General features: G+C 40.6%; 1 long non-coding RNA gene across 1 annotated transcript; it reads left to right on the forward strand.

Annotated features, from left to right (window-relative positions):
- The first annotated feature begins 356 nt into the window (after positions 1-356).
- Positions 357-2,005, forward strand: LOC132693208 (uncharacterized). The gene is made up of 2 exons (XR_009616653.2): positions 357-604; positions 1,696-2,005. It is a non-coding gene; the product is annotated as an uncharacterized LOC132693208 (long non-coding RNA).
- The last annotated feature ends 1,481 nt before the right edge of the window (positions 2,006-3,486 follow it).

Raw genomic sequence — 3,486 nt, forward strand, 5'->3', positions numbered from 1 at the left:
GTGTTATTTTTTTATTCTGCATACATTTGGATGTCACAGATACTGGCACCTTCACCTTTCTTATGGGATCAAGAGGGCACATGTGATTCTTCCATGATTACCCAGCCTAGCAAATGGAATCCTCATTATTCTTGAAAGATGTCAAGACCAGGATCTTGTATCTTGCTGATTAGATTTCACACCTATTTCGGTGAACTTTAATTCTTTTACAGCTTTTTCTTATTATTTTAAAACCAATGTAAGAAGCTGAATCTTTTTTCTCTTTGGATGTAACAGTTCAATGTTGCTGTCATAAGGGGTTTGTGAAAATTCTAGACAAATGTCACAAAGCTGGTAGCTAGCTTGGGCGGGACAGGGACATGCTGGGTGTGTCACTGTGGAAAACTGCCCCTCGGCCAAGAAAGACCAGAGACTCAATACCATGGGCATCGAGATTGAGAGACTCAGAAAGACTCACTCATCCTATTTAAGTTTGCAGTCCACAATATAAACAAGGACTACCGACTTATTCATTCATAAGAGAAATTTAACTGCCAAGCTGGAGGACAAGTGATTAGTGAAAACAAAGGGAGAGTGTCCTGAGGACGATTTCATCTTTGTTAAGGTTTGGAGAACTAGCCTCACAGCAGAGACTTCTTACTACTTACTGACCACCGCAACATTTAGCTTTGGCTATGGAACAAACCATCCCCATACTTAGTGACTTAGACTGACAAGAGTTCTATTTAGCTCCTGCTTCTGTGGGGCAGCCCCGGGGGTTCTTCTGGCCTGTCCTCAGCCATTCTCTGGTAGGTTCTCTCATACATCTGTGGTCAGTTGCCAGGCCATCCATTGGCTAGATGTTGTACTATGACTTCACTCCCATGTCCGGTGACAGGCAGGATGCTGGCTAGGGCACCTTGATTTTTCTCCACTGGTTTTTGCATCTACCATATCAGCACATAAGAGATCTCACCATGAAAGGGCTAGATAGTCATTTGCCAAATTCTACCTTTCGGTCTCCCTTATTTGTACACACCATGCTCACCACTCACCTTCTTTGTAACATTACCCTTTCCAGAAGAGGGGTGCAGTATAAGAAACTAGACATTACCTAATCATAAGAGTCACACACCAGGCCTGCTTCCCTGAGATTAAATCCAGATCAGTCTGCAAAACGCACTCACTTATTTAGATTTTTTTTTTTAATTACTCTCATGGCTAGTGAATTGGTTCACAAAACTTAGTCATTCATTTGGGAATATTTTTCCACTGACTCCCATGGCTAGCTAATCTCTTCCATAAAGTGTAAATTTTACCAATGTGTCACACTCAAGAGAATATTCATTGTTTTTTTCGAATCCCTCAATAGTGCAGGAAGGCAGCAACTTCACCTCCTTGTTGCCAAAGCAGTTGACAGGTATGGGCAGAATTCTGAAAAATCCTAACTGCCCCAACCACACTCTTTCATTCCCTACGAAAATGTGTATGTACACATCACGGAACATCCAAGCTAGTATTTCTCGTTAAAAACCACAGTTTGGAACGGGTGTAAAATTAAGTGCTAAAAATGCCTGTTCTGTTCTCTGGGATGGTCGACATGGAGAGACATTAGCCTGAGGGAGACAGACTGACTGGGGAGAAGAATTAATGGAAGCACATGGCTCCTGTGGGCAGGAAATGCTTTGATAGGCCTTTTCCTCTTTTTGTTACCAGGAGAGCCTTGACAATAGACTCCACCTTAGAGCAGCTGCTTTCTCCCCTTGTGATGATCACAGCACATTTTCCTTGTCAGACTTGTAGTCTGCACCAGGGAGTGCTCAGGAAGGGACATGGACAATGTTGGGGATCTGCCCTTGAGCCTCTGAGCTGTGTGATGGGTGGAGACGTCACCCCCAAGACACACAACGAATTCCTCTGGCAGGCGCTTCAGGAAGGCCATCTGCTTCTGTTGTTCCTCTGACCTTTTGTTGGAACCCACCTGAAATTGGAAAGAAATTACCAGAATAAAACTAAGCCTAAGGCAGTTTTAGACCCTGCTTCTTGTTAAAGCAAGTCAAGTTAGCAAGCCTTGGTTTAGCACCTAACAAGTGCCTGCTATTACATTGGATATTGGCAGTTGAGGGAAAAATGAGATTTTTGTTCAGTCCCTTCACAGTGTCAGGGCCAAGCGGGATGCTGAATACTTTTAATCTTTTCAATATTTTTGCAAGGCAAGTTTTATTATCCCCATTTTATAGATGAGGAAACTGAGGGTCTGGGAGGGTCACCAACTTTTCCAATGTTGTTCTAGCCTCATAAGAATTCAGGGAAGTACCAGATAAGAATTTTACCTCTCAATCCCATATTTGATTTGATTTCAGCCCTGATGTACCCTTTACTCTGATGCTAAACACTTTTGATTCCCCAATTTCCAGAGGCTCTATGAAACATTGGAAATCAGGAGAGTTGGTTTTCTCCCTATTCTGACCTGGGTCATGGTCACTTAACTTGCTGGTTTCAGCCCTCTTAATAATGTAAGAGACTGAGACTAAAGACTGAGACTAAATGAGATTATAGGCCTTCTAATACCTGAATCTATAACTGTTTATAAAATGAAGTATCGACTACACTCCGATTAGGATTGCTACCATTAACAAACAAACAAACAAACAAACAGAAAATAATAAGTTGTGGATGAAGATGTAGAGAAATTGGAATCCTTGTGCATTTCTGGTGGGGATGGCAGATGGTGCAGCCACTGTGGAAAACAGTATGGCGTTTCTTTAGAAAATTAAGTGCAGAGTTACCATATGATCCAGCAATTCCACTTCCGGGCATATGCCCTAAATAATTAAAAGCAAGGATTCTGACATGTATTTGTATGCCCATGCTCAAAATAGTGTTATCCAAAACACAATAGCCAAAACATAGAAACAACCCAAATGCTCATTGATGGATAAATGGATAAACAAAATGTGGTATACACATATAGTGAAATATCATTCAACTTTAAAAAGGAAGGGAATTTGGATGCATGCTACAACACTAGTGAATACTGAAGACATTATTCAGTGAAATAAGCCATTATTTTGTGAAATAAGCCAGTCACAAAAAGACAAGTACTGTTTGATGCCACTTATTGAGATATCTAGAGCGCTCAAATTCAGAGATTGAGCCTTGGATGAGCAAGGAGTAGAGAGGTTTTTTGTTTTGTTTTGTTTTGTTTTTTAATAGGTACAGTTTCAGTTTGGAAAGAAGAAGAAGTTTTGAAGGTGGATAGTGATGATGGTTGCCCAACAATGTGACTATACTCCATGCTCCTGAATTATATTCTTAAAATGGCTACAATAGTACATTTTTTACTATTTTATAGTAAAATGTATATTTTACTATAATTTCAAAAATAGTTGTGGTGCCTGCGTGGCTCAGTTAAGCATCTGACTCGTAAATAATTTTAATGTTTTTTTTTTAATTTTTGAGAGAGAGAGAGAGAGAGAGAGAACAAGTGGGGGAGGGGAGGGACAG

This window comes from Panthera onca, chromosome B1 (genome assembly GCF_046562875.1).
Source record: "Panthera onca isolate mPanOnc1 chromosome B1, mPanOnc1 haplotype 2, whole genome shotgun sequence".
NCBI lineage: Eukaryota > Metazoa > Chordata > Mammalia > Carnivora > Felidae > Panthera > Panthera onca.